The 16,666-nt window shown below is 43.5% G+C and overlaps 1 protein-coding gene and 1 non-coding gene across 3 annotated transcripts in view; both read left to right on the forward strand.

Annotated features, from left to right (window-relative positions):
• The window catches only part of COP1 (COP1 E3 ubiquitin ligase), a 121,290-nt gene that overhangs the window by 92,610 nt on the left and 12,014 nt on the right, over positions 1–16,666 (forward strand). The gene's annotated exons all lie outside the window — the stretch shown is intronic.
• On the forward strand, positions 5,807–5,939 carry LOC140105323 (small Cajal body-specific RNA 3). Its single transcript, XR_011850559.1, has one exon. It is a non-coding gene; the product is annotated as a small Cajal body-specific RNA 3 (non-coding RNA).

Genomic DNA, 16,666 nt, shown 5'->3' on the forward strand with positions numbered 1-16,666 from the left:
ACACCTCCCTCAGGATTTCTCTTCTGCCCGGTTAGCAGTGTCAGCATTAGTGGGGAGAGCAGGATATATACACTATATACTCTTATATACTGCAGCTCTCAGGAATATTGGACATCAGTAGAATTTTTGTTTTAGAAGAATGGGAATTCTAATCCTATGGGTAGAGGCATCAGTGAAAAATGTATAAAGACATCTAAAAGGTACTGTGTGATGACAGGTTCTCTTTAGACAAAATATTGGGTTAAATGAAGAATGCAGGGAAAATGTCACAAAAGAGGTGACGTTATTACATATGGCATAATTGATAGTTGCCTGGTAGAGGGTTTTTTTTTTTTTTTTTTTTTTTTTTTTTTGTACAATTCGTTATTTATTTAATTTGCTGTCGTTTTCACCGCTTTCTTGTCTGTAAATAACTTCAGGCAAATCTTCCCAGCATTGATGTATTATTGATCTTTACCTTATAATGACACCACAATACATAAATAAGTTATTGATGGTACAATAGATTCAATATCCTATAGGCACATCAATGAGATGCTGCTATTACTAGAGCAAGATAACCTTAGTCTTGTATCTTATACCTTTTTTAGTGTTGCATTTGTGTTTGAGTGAAGAATCTGCTGTTGGGTAACTGTACTATAATGTCCTTTAGTCTCATTTAGCACGCCGGACCCTTATCCTATATCAAAAAGCATCCTCAGAAAGTAATAGAAATCCTGTTAATGCATTGTCTGCAGCTTTGACCAGGGTAGAGACAAGCACACGGACAAGCTGACCCTTCCACAGGCTGAGAAAAAAGTTATTATATAAATAGATGGATAGATACTTCTAGAAAGATCCAGCGGCACTATCTGATATACTATAGGTGGGTGCAGGCGTCCTAGGACCAGGCCTTAGATCCTTCAATAATAAAAATCCAAAAACAGGCTGCCCGTTTTTTGGATTTATAGATAGATAGACCTACATGTGCGATGGGCAATCTCTATACCAAGTCCATGGCTGCACATTCCCTGGCGCTCGCACTCTTCTTGTATTATGTAGGTAGAGATATCAATGCACGCGGACTATGCTGATATCACTAGGTTGATGTTTTTTTCCTTACAACCTAGAACATTAAGCAGGTAATTACATCTGGGCGATTAGGAAAAGATGATCACATCTGTTTCCAGCAAATGTTGGTTCAGCTGCTGCAGGGTAGTTGGACGTCGCCGTGTGATGAAAGTAGCGGATGAGCCGGTCACAGACCTACATCCATAACATGCTCACTGGCATTGACCCCTCACCAAAAATAAAATAACTATTCTAGGGTTATAGTCATGCCCCACGCTCACCCAAAAACTTGTAGGGTTTTTCTAAAGTTTTACACTTATCCCCTAATGTGCGGACTGTGGAGACTCTCTGCAATGCACAGAAGGTCAGAATAAAAATCCCTCTATGGATAATAGAAAGTTGTTTTTGTCCAACCTGCAATCCCATTCTTAAGTCCCATGTAAGTCAATTTAGTGCAGGGGGAAACCCAGAAGTTGTCCTGGCATGGAGCAAGTTTGGGGGACGTGTAGATCTTTTGTGGGGGCCCCACCAGTCCAGTGCACTGCAGACATTATCATCTCTGCTTTGTTAGAGAGCAGGGCTATAGAGAGAAAGTGTATAAGGTCTCTTGTCTGTGCTATCTGTGAGCCCTATGTGCAGATTTTGCGGTGTATCGTATGTGATGCAGGTTCAATGTGTTCTCACTTCTACATATGACCAGTAGGCTCCTTCCAAGTAGTCATAAGGGGCAGAATGGGTGACACAGCATCTTGTAGAAACCGGAGTGCAATGTACAGAATGTGCGGTGTATTCTACGTAATGCAGGTTCAATGCGTTCTTGCCTCATACAGATAGGCATCTTCCTATTAGGCAGAGTTAAAGGGGCTTTACATACTTTACATAAGTTTCCTGTATGCCATTGCTGCTTTGTAGATAATATTTGAATGTCCATCAAGTGATTCAGCAGTTCTGCTACTTACTTCTATGCTGTGTGCACCTCCCCGTAATTCTTTGTTTTGCATGTCTGCTGCTACAGCTCCTCCTATATAGCAGAGCTCAGAGTTATGACTCATCATGGACTGTGAGACACACAGTGGGTGTCATGAGGAGGGGCCGGAGCACTGGAGAGCAAGCTGTGTGTATTTATGCAGAGGGCAGCATGGTGAGAACAGGGAATGGCTGAAGCTCTCAAAGGAGGCAAAGACAAAGGTTCATATACATGCACAGACTTGTCCGATGGAAAATATTTATTTATTATATATTATTATTGTCCAGTCCTGTTATGAGAGAGAAAATAAGCAACTCGTAGAAATATACTGGAGATACTGGAGTAAAAGGCATAAGTCACATGTCACTTGGTTCCCCTTTATTATTACATAGTGAAGTGTGATGAGACCCATAGGCAACAATAAGAAGTGTAGTCTGTATAAGGAGGCACAACTAGAAAGAAAGCTCATGTATGGCATACCAACAAAAACCAAGCGGGATCCAACACCCTGCTGCACCCCTACATGTCAGCTCTACTCAGAAACTGAAAACTACACTGAGAGTAGACTGCTCCGTTTTCAGTGTAGTGGTCAGACCTGGTTACTGCAGGTCGCCTCTTAAATTAAAAAAAATAAATAAATAAAAATAGGCTCCAGTGGCTCAATTCAGCCACCGCACAAAGAATGGAGATGTTGACTACCTGGGCCATTCTCTGTTTATCAGGGCTGATCTGTAGGAGTCCTTTGTGTCGGGCCCCAAGCATCTGATATTGAGGACCTGTTGATAGGGTCTCTTCTCACTGATGCAGCTTCTTTTGTTGGAAAATAGAATAAACTATATAAACCTGGAGTAGGAAATCCTCCTCTTACATTGGGAGTAGTCTAATGCAGTCCAGAACCTCTGCCCCGTCTAATAAGTTCCCATAGTGTGTGCGTTACTGATCAATGGCTGGCAGGCTCCCTGGACTCGCACTTGAGCAGTGATTGATTTTCGCTTTATTACATGTGAATATTGTCCAACCGCACACACCTCCTCCTCCGCCGCTCCCACGTCTCTGCCCATCTCTTCTTTTCAACAGATAATGAGAGAACGTCAAGAGCTCTCCAGAGCTTCTGTCTGAGATTTTCATGCCATTTGCTATTTTCGAGTGTGCTAAAAATATATACAGATACACCGTGACACGATACATCTACACAAATGTCCTCTACGCATAAGCGGGACGGGTTAGCAGAATCCATGTTTATCTACAAACTTGCGATGTGGGTTTAGACCAAATCATGGAAGTGACCTCAGGTCCAAAGACCATGTAACCCACTCATGCACCGTGGTGGTAAGGCATGTGGCTGGATCATAAGGCTTTTACAGTAAATTGAGATGACCTGCCGTTCCTGTTGGGGTTCCGCCACACAACCCGGACATAATGCCAGATAGACTGCCGAATGGCCAATGTGGCAAATTGATTCCCATAGCAACTAGCCATGGCTATGATTGGCCAGGGGGAGTCTAAGGGTGTCAATTTGGCTTTTCGGCATGTTTGGGTCACGTTGCTGAACCCAGAGGCAGAGGTCTGCTGATCTCTACCAATAAGTTTTTGCTGATGATGGTGCCTACATAAATGCCTAAAACATTTACCTAGCATATATCACCTTATAAAGTTGCAGGCGGTGTTGGGTATTGACCCTAGAGATCTATGTAACGATACCTTGTAGTCTATGAATTCAAACTGTCCCCTAGCCCCTCCCCACTGCTGTAATATCAAACCAGAAGCCTCCTTCCATTCGCCTTAGACTATACCTCAGCACTGGAGGATGTGTATATTTTCCTATAGGGGCTCTCTCTGATAATAACCTCCATCCGTTCTCCCGTCTTCCTCTTCCCTTTACATTGCTCCTCATATATAACTTTTCAGCCGTAATGCTCAGCGTTTAGCTCATCATGTCTCTGCATACAGCGAAGGGCGCTGACAGCCTCGTGATAGCCGGCGTCAGGTTTTCTGTCTCCGCTTCTCCCTCGATGGGAACATTTCTAATTATCTAATGGTGTATGTAATTTACCTGTCCTGTATTTAGTTTGGCCTCTTGTCTGACTCCTTCACTTTCCGATAGGCCGCCTTACGCTAATGTGCCCCATATCGGTAATTGCAATGCGTTCTCTGTTAACACAGCCCTTTCCCCACTCTCTCCACGACGGATACTGAAGGTTGCTGAAGTGCCGCTGTCCATCTTTTTTTACGGCCGTCACCCGGAGAGCGAGATTAACGGCGTCTCCGAGAGCTCGGCGTCATTTATTTATCAGAATATTGCAGGACAACGGGGGGAAGCCGAGGAGATACAACATTAGAGATGAGCTCCGGCATGAAGGTGGCTGAGCAGGGCATGGGCAGATTTTGACATCCTGTTCTGAACCTGATATATATATATTGTCTAAGTGATGTGGGATGAGGAAAGGTAGAACCCAACGACACATCTTGGCATTAGCGAGCGAGAAGATGAAATGCGTTGGCAGCACGGAAAGCTTTTAGATCACACACAGCGAGCATCCGAGTCAACGGGGATGTGTTATTAAGGATGTTCTTTGGCAGAATAAGCAACATTAAGGAGGCTAAAGAGCTCTCAGAAATACCTTCTCACAGCCCGGGATGGATGGGAATGTGACTTGTAACTGGCGTATCCTTAATGAATCCGTGTAATAATTCCTGATAACTGGTGTATGGAGCGCGGTGCACTGCAGAGGTCTTTTCAAGTACACTTGGGGTGTAAATACATACAATGCAGAGTTAATGATAGGAGGGGATGCCTTTTTGTTATGTTGGGGGATAGATGCTTTCAGGGACTTAGGAAATCTACCATCAAAATCAAACATGGTTAAACCAGGGGCACTTACTCATAGATCCAGGCACCGCGACTGTGGGAATCTAATATTTATTCATGGCCTCAGCATCATTACAAAAGTTGATTTTAGTAGGCAAAGGAGATAGAAAGGCTCCCTGGGGTGTAACCAGAGCCCCACAGTGCTGTAGCTTCACAGACTGTTACACTGTCTCGCTCTTCTCCCCTTGGCCACTATCTACTGTGTTCTGCTGCCATGAGAATACAGCGGAAATAGGCAGAGGGATGTGCTGAGGGAGCAGAGGGAGGGTGAGACCGAATGAGAGCTTGTGAACACTGAGGGGTAGAGCACTCATTAGCATAATTATGAAAGTTGATTTTAGCAGGCCATGGATATCAAATATAAGATGATTACCACAGTCACGGTGCCTGGATCTATGAGTAAGGTTCCCTGGATTATCATAGTTCCTGGTAGTACTCAGGCTTCTTCACACCTTCCAGGTGGATTGTGGTTCTAACATAATCCATACGGAACAGGTAGGGTCTCAGACGATCACATATTCAGCTGAAACGGATGCGTTCCATGTCTTTTGCTTTGCTTACATGCAAACGTGCTTGTTACCAATCGCATGCGGTTCAGTTGAAACAACTATGTGTTATGGATCCTCCATGTTTCAGGTGGATTCCGCAATCCAACTGGAACGTGTGAACACAGCCTCGGGGCTTCATTTATTTGCTCCAGAAATGGTAACTACACAGAGGTAAGTTATAATGGAAAGACTTGGAGCTGTTCTGTGTGTACCTACACTCCTGGTTTTGGCTCCCAATAACTGAAGCAAATATCTGAGGCCCTAATGGGAGCCCTTAGTTGTCTTAACCTAGACCTAACAGGACCCTTAGTTGTCTTCTGTCAGTCCATCCTTCCCATCACACAATACACAAGCATACATGATGTATCCGTCCATGGAAGCTGAATGACCCCTGTGTGCAGGCGAGGTCCCTGCCCGCACTATGAGGCTTCCTATAGTAATGTAATGGAGATCTCTGTCCGGCTGTGTACAGGACCCCCAGCCGGATCGTTCCCCTCCCTACAAGTCCTGGGTGATGCTTGTGTATAGTTAATGAGAGCGGCACAGATCAATGCGCCAACATGAAGTGGAGGACATACCTAATGGCGCATTACTAATGAGTAACCTCACTTTCTTTTATCTTCTATAAATGTTACCTATTATTCTGGGCTTTGTATATGTTGGCTGCTTATTATCAGAAATGGAAGTAAGTCATCGCTATCCCAACCTAACAGAAGCATGATATGACTATTCTAACCCGGTACTGCTGTATTAGGGGAGGAAGGTTATGTTTTGTTACAGGGTTAAAGGGAACCTGTCATCAGGATGCAACACTATAAACCTTCCCCCACACCCCACCCAGTGGTGACCGGTCATCTTCAAAAGTAGTTTGGTTAAAAAAAAAAAAGTCATTCTCTACGATGGTGTGAAGTATCTCATAGGAGGAAATCACAACCTTGGAGGTCGAATTGATCAAAGCTGTAAGGCTGATGCCACACATGGCGTTTTTGGTCCATTTTTAAACCTCCGTTTTCAGTCCATTTTTATCCGTTTACCATGCGTTTGGCTGCTTACAACCTGTTAAGATAATTGGGGAAAAAAGGACTAAAAGTTAATCAAAAAAGCCATGTGTGGCATCACCCTAAGTGTCCAACCGTTCTGGAGAGGGACCCAGGCTGTCCATGTATGGGTGCACGATGATCCGTCTCTTGGGTCAGATTGCTTTATCCCTATAAATGAGCCACAGAAGAGTCTCATCTATGTAGCGATACTTCAAAGTTATGCAGGTTATTTGCTTTATATGTATTTGCACGCCCGTTTCACGAATTGTCTGTCATCTCAGTCACCTGGATGGTCTCTCCTTCCACGTGTCTCCCGCGCCGGCTGTTTCTCTCCGTTAGGAACACGATGACCTGTAATGCAAATAACATGGGGAAAGCTGGAAATCTCTCCCACGAAGCAGCGGGTAAACAGCGAGGATCTTGACGAGCCGCAGCCAGTGGTGTTTTATTAAAAGCAAAAGGAAAAAAATCCATGCCAGGAGACAGCGAGTAGCGGGTCCTTGTCTGTTCCTCCCAGATAAAACCTTCCCGCTGGGCTGTGCACAAAGTGACGAGCACCTGAGTGGGAGCAGAGGACATATTATTTTATATAGAGAAGACTCATGAGGCGACGTTACCCTGTGCTCTGTATAATATACTAAAGCAGGGATTGGATCTTTTATCTGCGGCTCCCTTTCCCTACTCGGGTTATATCTAGAATTTTTGCATTCACAGAACCGCAGTCCTGATACAAACTTAAAATGGGGACGTCTGAATCTGAAGTGACTCTTCCCAACCCCCCCCCCCCCCCGCCCTGCAGCCTCTAAACTTGACTCCTCTCAGGCAAAATCTGAATCTTCTCTGATCATTTACATAGGACTTTGGAGGAGATAAAAGGAGGGAATTCTAGAAAGGACATTTCATACCCTACCTGTGGGGGCCACTACTTTACGTTATAAAGATAATTTCATTATTTTTATCGAATTTATAACATTTTTCGTTTCCATTCAGTTTTCCATTGAAAAATGGGGGCATCTATCTTTTACCAGCATTCAGGATCTACTTTACATTTTACGCATGGCTCAGTTCAGACCGGAAATGTTCATGGGATTTTTCGGAAGTGTAATGAGGACGTGCTCTGAGCCAAGGAAGACAGACCCTATCTCTAAATTATCATTTAAGCCACTGAAGATAAGAGGTCCAAATATAGGTGTGACCTGGACCTAAAAGCTCTGGGATCTATGACAGCAGTGTTTTCCAAAGATTTGTCCAAAGCGAAGCAGAAAAGATTTGCATTCGATGGCTGAAAAATGTCTGATTCATATAGAATATACGAACCGAGGAATAGAATCGCTCGTTCTGTGAGTGGTGTGATCCGATCGTCACTATATTTAGCTATTTGTTTATACTATCCCTGTCATGGCAATGAGATGACTGATCTCTACAGAACAGGAAGTCTCAACTAAGGAGGAGGATCTGCTTGTTTTTTAAGTGGTGACAGAAAATTCATAAACATCAAAGAGGTTGGCCACTTTTCCTCATTTTTTTTTGTAGTCTGTGGGGGGCAGAATATTTGGTAATTTACCATTATACATATATAAATGGTTCTGCTTCGTTTTCTTGATATGTAAAGTGAAGCCTCCTGTATTTTACCTCATCAGCCAGACATTCCTGGCCATAAAATGGCTGCAGATGGAGGGTCATGCAATCGCCCTGCCAGGACCTCGATCTTATATTCATGAATACTATCCTAAGATCCTGGCAGGGCGATTGTTCATGGACAGTTGGGCAGATCACATGACCCTCCATCTGCAGCCATTTTATGGACAGGAATCTCTGGCTGATGAGGTAAAAGTCAGGAGACTTCACTTTACATATCAAGAAAGCGGAGCAGAACTATTAATAGATGTATACAGGCGGTCCCCTACTTAAGAACACTCGACTTACATACGACCCCTAGTTACAAACGGACCTCTGGATATTGGTAATTTATTGTACTTTAGTCCTAGGCTACAATAATCAGCTATAACAGTTATCACAGGCGTCTGTAATGAAGCTTTAGTGTTAATCCTGATTCTTATGACAACCCAACATTTTTAAAATCCAATTGTCAGAGACCAAAAAAGTTCTGGCTGGGATTACAATGATAAAATATACAGTTCCGACTTGCATACAAATTCAACTTAAGAACAAACCTACAGACCCTATCTTGTATGTAACCCGGGGACTGCCTGTACTGGTAAATTACCTAATATCCTGTCCCACAGATATACACACATTACAAAAAAAATGAGGTAAAGTGGCCAAGTCCTTTAACCCAAAATGGGACCTATCAAAACCCCTTTTAGGGCATGTGACATTCCCCTTTATCCAGAGTGGAGCTTTTCCTCTGCCGGGCCCTGTCATGTTGGTTATAACTGAAAACAGGGTCATCCCTTGTGATAATGGGGTCGGGGCATATTCCCGTCTCTACTACGTTTTCCGCTTTTATTTAGCATTTTTCATTCTTTGCCTGTGACCTTAACACTGAGAAGGATGAAACCCATCGTGGTGACAAGCTGTGGATGATGCCGCTTATCCACCAGCTCCAGCACTTTCCCCGCACAAGTGTCACCTGACAACAGCTCCGCATTGATTGCTATGAAGCGCTGAAGCAGCCAATATGTCATCTGTATGCACAGCGCAGGCGGCCAGCATAGGGGAAGAGTGTCAGTATCACAGTAATATCCTTACACCGTGGGCCCACGTGGCACAGTAACATAAAGCCCCTCCTACAGCGGAGGATTACTGTACAATATTTGCACAATTGGTGAGTGATATTGACTGAATCGGATCTGTAAGAATATGGGTCCGGTCACTTTTCATGTATGGCTGTTGAGATGATGCCTGATATTTAGTTTGTCATCCATTTGTGACATATCAAAATCTACAGGAGAGCCGTGTAGATCTGTGTCTGAGCAAAGAGTGCCCGCCCACCTGTACACTTGCAGGCTAATTTGCATATACATAAAACTAATTTCATAATCGTACAGCTCATGAGTGGAGACCTCTCTCTATGGGGTGGGTGGCTGCTGTATTACAGCAGACTCGCTGCTAAAACCCTTGATTACCAATTTGGTGTTAACGTTTCATGTGTTTCAAGTGCAACCAAACCAGCTAAATGGTGGCAGTGCCACAACATATTAGGTCATCACCGCGCCATATCCTCATTGAGGGGAAGTGGTGATCCATTGTTACAACTGCCGGAAGCCTCTCTGAAGCCATCAGATATCCTAAAATGATATGCCTTAGGCTAGGTGCACAGCACAGCTTTTGTGTAGGCTCCGTGTACAGTGGGATACATTGCAGCCCGCCATTTGTAATAATACATTGTATATCCTTACAACACAAGGCAAAAATGCAATGTGAACTCAGCATCAAATCCTGTCAGAGGCGTTTCTATTTAATTTACCATCTTAATGATAGATCCAGGCACAGTGACTGTGGTGATCTTCTTATATTTGTTATCCATGGCCTTTTTTCTTCTAAAATCAACTGTTAAAATTATGTTTGAGACCGTTGGGCTCTAGGAGGTGTTACCAGAGCCCCTCCATGCTGCAGCTCCACAGACTTACACTCCCAACTGATCCCTCAGCACACTCCCAATTTCTGCCTGCTGTAATCCTGCACAGTGGTTGGGTGAAGTGCTCCTCTCACAGTGTAAGAGTCCCTGAAGTTCCTACAACTCTCCAAGCAGACGCCTCTGTGCTATGAGATGCTGTGTGCTGACAGTGTACTTAGATCAGGGTACAGGTTTATATACATTTTTATTTAGGTTCTGCTCATTCTACTAGTATCTGACACAGAGATATGAGACAGGTCACAGATGAGAGATAATAAGATCCATGACATGCATATAACACACAATGACACTCTCAGCTCTGGTAACTCGCCTATAACACACACAGTCAGCACTGCTATATGCCTCCCTCAGATGAAGACCTTATCTGTAGCAAGTAGAGTAAGTCTCTGTACGCTGCTGATTACTGACAGGAAGTGCCTGTGTCTGAGCTGGTCAAGTAATGCAGGGAGAGGGGCAGAGCACTGAAGTGTGCAGATAGGAGAAGCTATTCATGAGAAGAACCCGACCATAGACGGAAGATATCCGGTTGGGCAACCAAAATTGTGTCCACCAGGATTTATAGAGACAGGTTGGACTTATATCTGCGAAATGCCTTATTTTTGTTAATAACAGTGAATTAGAGAATGTTATTTTGTTATAATGAATATATGTAAGAATCTTGTCTTAGTGAGAATACTCCCTTTATAAACAAACGCTAAAAAGAGAAAGGGTCCTAAAGACCCTTCTATAGCCGCATGTTACCCCCATCTGAGACAATCTAGTGCTATCGAGCCTTTTCCTTAGCGCTAGATTTTCGAGATCTTCCCCACCGAGCCTGGAGTATAATTACTCGGCAGCCGCCCCCATGGCTGAAGCTTCTGAGCTGAAAGGTGGATCTCGCTCCAGGTCGCCTTCTCTGAGCAAATATTTTCGCTTAAAGCACGTTTTGGATTTAACAGGACAAGAAATCTGTTAGGATTTTTGCTTCTTTAGTGGGGAGCCGTGCGGCACAGAGGGGGGGCGCACCGGAGAAGGGAAAAAGTCATTACACACTCAGCTGGCGCAAGATATTTCTGGGCCGCGATTTTCCATTGTCAGGTCGTTGGGTTTAACACCGTCTTTGCTGAAAGGTACAGAAGTAGCAGAGCAGAACTCTTATCGTGAGATTATTCCAACGGCATCCAGGTGTCATGTTTTTACCCGCCTCATCCTAATCCATGTCCTATCACTGTTTAACTCCTTAGCGCTCCGCGCCGTAGCTGTACTGCGCAGCTTCCGACGATTAGCGCTCAGCGCAGTACAGCTACTGCGCGGAGACGATGCCGGTTCAGCGCTGCATAGCAGCCGAACCGGCATCGTTAGCCACGGGATTTCAGCGGTAATCTACCGCTGACATACCCGGCTAACACCCGCGGTCGGAGTGGGCTCCGATCGCGGGTATTTAACATGCCTTCTGGGGGTCTTTACCCCACGATCGCCCCCCCCCACCCCCTCCCCCACCCCCCACCGTTTTCGGGGGGGCCGATAGCTGTTTTGGCTCCTCCGGGGTCCGATCGGGACCCCAGAGAAGCCTGGAGGGTTTACCTTTAAGATGGCGTCTGTGACGTCATCTTAAAGGCAAAGTGTCAGCCTATGCATCTGCATAGGCTGGCACTGCTAATACCCTGCAATACATTAGTATTGCAGAGTATTATCAAGAACAAGCATCAGATGATTGCTTGTTCATATCCCATGGTGGATCATGTAAAAAATGTACAAAATAATGTTTTTCAATAAAAAATTACTTTATAAATCACTAAAAATGCCCATAAGCCCCAAAACATATAAAGAGACATATAACGCTCAAAAAAGTCTAAATCATAACACAAACCCCACATATATAGTATCACCGCGTCCGTAACAATCCATAGAATAAAACTAAATAACCATTGAACCCATATGATGAACGCCGTAAAAAAAAACGTCAAAAACCCGCCAAAAATTATGATTTTTACCTATTATATCCCACTAAAAATGCAATAAAAAGTGATCAACAAAACATATGTACTCCAGAATGATATTGTTGCAAAGAACAACATGTCCCGCAAAACAAGCCATCAACCAGCTCCGTAGCCAAAAACGTAACAATGTTATGCCACTTGGAAGACAGCGATGCAAAAATGATAGATTTTTCCCCACATTAGGGTTTTATTTGGCAAATTTAGTAAAACATAAGAAAAAATATTCATGTCTGGTATCCCCGTAATCGTATCGACCCATAGAATAAAGATAACAGGATTATTAGGCTATACGGTGAACACGAAAAAAAAAAAAGTAAAAAATCCAGTACAGAATTGATGCTTTTCTACTCATGACCTCAAAAAAAGTTCCAAAATTTTCAACAATAGGTGATACCAACCCCAAAATGGTAACACTGGAAAAAGCATCTCGTCCCGCAAAAAAAATGCCGTCACATGGCCAAAATAACGGAAAAGCAAAAATTTTATAGCCTTCAAAAGGAGGCAATGAGGAAACTAAAATCCTGGCAGCTGCAGGGTGCTCCTTCCCTTCTGCGCCTCGCTGTGCCCCCATAACACAAGTAATGTCCACGTGTGGGGGGTCGCTGCACTCAGGAGAAATTGTAGAACAAATTTTATGGTGAGTTTTCTCTTTTTATCTTTTGGAAATGTGTAAATTTTAGGGCTAAATGAACATATAACCGAAAAAATTTGACCATTCTAAATTTCACCGCCATTTTGATTCAATTACTATGAAGGAAGATCTCAAGGGGTTAACAATCTTTGTAATTGCTGTTTCTGGGGTGCAGATTTGAAAATGGGTAGATTATATAGGGGTTTTTGTTGCTAAATATGTAAAATTTGATTTCAAACAGTATTTATCCCCAAAATAGTCAATTCCGAAAATACGGAAAATCGCTATTCGATTTGTAGGCCGCGTGACGGCAAAATAAATTATCCAAACATTTCAAAAATTATGAAAATGTAAAGTAGACAAATGGGAAATGTTATTCTGCAAGTTATTTAGGTGGTAAATCTATCTGCCTGAAAACGCGGTGATTTAGAATTTCGAAAATGGCAAATTTTTCTAAAAATTCATCTTTTTTTTTCTTTTTTTTGTAAATAAATGCAAAACTTATCAGCCAAAATTTACCACTAAAATGAAGTACAACATGTGGGGAAAAAACAATCTCAGAATCGCTTTGATAAGTAACAGCGTTCAAAAGTTATTACCACAGGAAGAGACACTGGTCAAATTTCAAAAAAAAGTTGCGAGCCTTAACCTGCAAACAGGCTGCGTCCTTAAGGGGTTAAAGTGAATTTGCAGTTCTTCCTTTATTATATTGATCACGTATCCTTCTGATTAATGATCAATATCAGATGGTAGAGCACCCAGCACCCCGGCCGTGCAGCTCAGTCCTATTCATATAAATACCCTTTTAAATATAGATTTATTTTCTGTGTCACATAGGATCAGCCATGTTTCCTCCCCGATAGCGGCTTCCTTGCCGTCCTGGAAAGCAACCAGTGTGTAATGAGAAATGGACAGGTCGTCCTGTGTCTCCTCCTGAGCCCAGAAGGACCTCCAATCGCTGGTTCTAGTCTATCTGTATTACATGTATTGTTGTATACATAGTCTACTGCTTATAGATAATTGTTTGGAAAGAGATGCACGTCCTCTGGGGGTTGATGTAGAAGTCATTTTTCAGTGTGTATAATATTGTATCGATGCTGAGCGCTGAATGATGAGGAGTCGGATGTATGTGAGGAGAGCGCGCTGTAGCTCCAGGGCGGCTCATACTGGGATAGTTGGAGTAATAACGGGTCCTGGCCTCGGGCGTGTTATTTCCAGGCTTTCAGGCTGGCGTTGTGCTGTGAATATCAGTGAGAGATGGTACAAGTAAAAGAAGCTTACACCGCTGTGCGCACCGGAGGTGCATTACCTGATCCAGGCATAAGGCTCGGTAACACGGCTGCAGGTGGTTTAGCTGGCGCATCGGCACCGTGTCTCCCCGGCTCAGAGAGCTGGCAGCATGTCAGGGCGAGAGCAGCACAAGATGCTGGAGGCAGGATTCCTGGTAATCGCTTACATGTTTGCAGAGATTTCAGCTGAAGGTAAACAAGTGGTTGATGAAAGTCTTCAAGCCTATTAACAGCGTCAAAGTGTAACATATATAACATTTAACAAGCTAATCCGGGTTATACCGATCACAGCTGCAACGCTCGAAGTGTTTGCGCTCATCCACACAACAGCAAATTGGAGACTCTTGCAAACTTTAGAGTTTTCTATTGTATCAGATTTTTTGTTGAGGCCGCCATGTTGCACCACATTTTGACCATGCATATTAGAAGTCAATAGCCGCCGCGAGCTAACCGCTATTTGTGCTGCTAGCGCGCTTCGGCCTGAGGATCCAGTGACCCGGTGCGTTTACATTTTCACAGCTGCTTACACTTCCTGAAATGAAGAAAAATTAATTCAAAGAAGCTAAAGGAAAGGGTAAACTTGCACCAAGAACGCGTGGTGTGACTGCACCCTAAGGCTCAGTTCACACCTGTGTCTTGGCTTTACGTTGCCCTCTGTGTTTTATAAGAGCATAGATACAAGAATCTGTCCTGCAGGGTCCTGTGTTCACCTTCCTTTCACCATTGAATTCATGTTACCGCAGCCTCCGCCCAACCTGTTATGTATCAGCACTTTCATTATTAAATTGACATAACCAAACAGCCAAGCATACAGAAGGTACTGCTGCCAAAAACCAAGAGGGAGGTTGTGGAGGTATTGGCTCCAGCCATTGTGCTCTCCTATCCATTACATAGACGTTCATAAACCTACCCAGGCCGTCCTGTAAGGGTGATGTCACACATGGCGTTTTTGGTCCGTTTTTAAACATCCGTTTTTGGCAGTTTACCGTGCATTTGGCTGCTTACAACCTGTTGATCTATTAAGATAATTGGGAAAAACAGACTAAAAACGGACCAAAAACGCCATGTGTGGCATCACCCTAATGTCTTCAGTATCCGGCTGGATCACCTAAACTGGATACCTAGGCGGCCAGTCTAGAGTTTTGGCTACTGAATCATAGGTGACATGAGGTAAGTTCATGCACAAATATACCGACACGTAAAAGGGTAACGATGTGTCTGAGCTCTTGACTTTCACACTCCATATCTCACCAACCTCTAGAGCTGTGAAAGCGAGGGCCGCCATCATCTGGGATATCTCGTACATACATTTGTAATTAGCATATGCTTAGCTATGCAGAGTCTTCTCATGTAACTGCATTGTCACTGTTTTAGTCTTAAAAATTTTGAATTTCAATTTTTGCTTTAAACTTTCCCATCATGCTCTTGCTTCAAGCATGCCTTGACCGAAATCTGGGGTCTCTTCTACATGTTCCCAGTGTTTGCATACTGGCCGATTCACATGGGTACAAATTCAATTTTTTGCAATTTTTTTGCCCCCACAGTTCACAGACCACCACCCAATCATTGGAAAATGTCTTCACTAGTCTTGACATAAGCTTTGGGTTATTGTCCTGCTAGGACACTGTGTCCTCCTTTTCATACCCCAGTACTCTGGTGTGTACAATGTTCCACCATCAGTCCTGATCAAGTACCCAACTACTTTGGCTGTGAAATAAAACCTATATAATCCGGATCCCTCCACAGACCTTGACTGTTCCCGCAATTTCTTGATCCGTTGGCCCTTTTTTCCCTTGATTCTTGTAGATCCATTTGCATTTAGAGCCCAGTTCATTGACTCATCGTTGTCTCATCGCTTCATTTCCAATCTCCTAGCGCCCACTTCATACGTATTCTCATCCTTTCTAATATATATATATATATATCACTAGTGTAAGGCAGAATATGTCTGATGGCACGACTTTCCTTATTGTTGACCTGGTCATTTATCCATCACACGGCCAAAATATAATCCGTCTCTTATTCCCTGTCTGCACCCAGCAACGTCCCAATTTCTTGGTGGCAAATATATAAAGAAAGCCGCCAAGAAACCGTCCCCTCTGCTGTCTCGCGGCGTCATCCTATTCGCCAGTCTTTCCTCTCGTGTCATTGTAATGGAAAGTTGAAATGTTGATTCAATAAACGTCTCGGCGGATGTATGTAATACCATTTTACATCGGCATCTTCAGCTCACCGACCGCCATAAAATAAACTGTCAGACTCAACATTTTAAGGAAATGAGATCCATGTTCTCTGGAATGTAAAGCACACGAGGCAATTTCAGCCCCGGCTTCAGATAATATAACCATGTTTACTCTCCTGGCGGGATGTGAGATTGATACCACATTTCTATAGGACTATGAAAAACAAGAATAGGGAGGTCACTTTTTTTTTTTTTTGGCTTTAGAACAAACAGTATTTTCGTTATGTTGGCGAGCAGCGTAGAAAATGCTAAAGGAGGGAGAAAATGCAGAGAGAAAGTCTTTCATCTTAAGGTCATCAAATAAGACATAAGTAAATACTGCCGGGGAAATTCATTTTCTGTGTGAGGAGGCAGCCAGGGAGCAGGTGGATTGTCTCTTCCGATGGGAAAACGTTGGCTATGGACAGACTTGTTTGTGCAGGGGATTACTGTACCTAGGAATTTTGGAGC

This window comes from Engystomops pustulosus, chromosome 10 (genome assembly GCF_040894005.1).
Source record: "Engystomops pustulosus chromosome 10, aEngPut4.maternal, whole genome shotgun sequence".
Lineage (NCBI taxonomy): Eukaryota > Metazoa > Chordata > Amphibia > Anura > Leptodactylidae > Engystomops > Engystomops pustulosus.